Genomic DNA, 1238 nt, shown 5'->3' with positions numbered 1-1238 from the left:
CAGCAATCCCTTTGCATTTCTTGTAATGCTGGCTTGGTGACAATTTACTCTTTTAGCCTTTTTCTGTCTATGAAGCTCTGTATTTGACTGTCTATTTTGAAGGAAAGAATTGCCGTATATAGTAATCTTGGTCTCAGATCCTCTCTTTCCATTAACTTGAGTACTTCATGCCAATCCCTCTGGCCTGTAGAGTTTCAGATGACATATCAGGACTCATCCTTATGGGGACGACTTCGTAGCTAACAGTTTTCTTTTTAATTGCTGCCTTGAAGATTCTCTCCTTGTCTTTAATTTTTGGCATTTTAATTATGATGTGCCTGGGCACGTGTTTGGGTACTTCTTCTTTTGGGTTCTCTTTGGCTCTTGACCTTGTGTGGGATTTTTCTTTACCACGTTAGGGAAGTGTTCTGCCATTGTTTCTTCAAAGACCGTCTCTACGCTTTTCTCCCCTCCTGCCTCTTTTGGCACACTCGCTATTCTAATACTGTTATGTAAGTGGTCCTCCTGTTTGAATTATGTCATTTTATATCTAGGACTGTTCTTCTTTTCATAGTCACTATATCTTTTTTCATGCTGTTGAGCTCTTTTACCTTCATAACCCTGAAGTCAGATTCAGATAAATGTCTTCTCTGTGCTTCATCTCCCTCTATATCTGGAGAATTCTCTAGTTCTCTCATTTGGGGGTTGTTTATTTATTTCCTCTTTCTGGCTTTCTGTGTGGGTTTGTGGTGACAAGTTAGGTAGATCCTCTGTGCCTCTCAGTCTCTAGTGCAGAACATTGTTTAAGGATGTTTCTGACTAAGTAGGTCAGGCAAAGACTCAAAGCCTCCAGAGACCTCCTCTGTCTATAGACTGATAGGATTCCAACTTAACTTGCTTCCAAGGCAAGGGTCCTCAGGTTATAGCAAGAGTTTGTTTCAACAGGGTGGGGCAGTTGCTTCTGTGTGGAGGTTTATTGTTATTTATAATCTCTTAAGTGTCCTCCGGGCAAGGTGATTCCCAGTAGTGTGTGTTAATTGTCTCCCCTCCAGGAAAGGCAAATGTCTGCATGGGAAAGATTTTCTCTGCTGCATGAGGAAATGACTCCTCCCAGGAAACTTGAAGTGTCTGTCTTCTGTGCTGGAACCCTTGACTCCCCAGTTCTGGCTTTTTCCTTCACAGCTCCAGTCCACTTCACCCTCCCTTTGCCAGGGCACAAGGTGTGTGGCTCCACAGGGAAATTTGTGTGCTGGCCCTTT

The sequence above is a fragment of the Myotis nattereri genome (assembly GCF_964212035.1).
Source record: "Myotis nattereri genome assembly, chromosome: Y".
In the NCBI taxonomy this organism is placed as follows: domain Eukaryota; kingdom Metazoa; phylum Chordata; class Mammalia; order Chiroptera; family Vespertilionidae; genus Myotis; species Myotis nattereri.
This window is presented reverse-complemented; position numbering follows the sequence as displayed.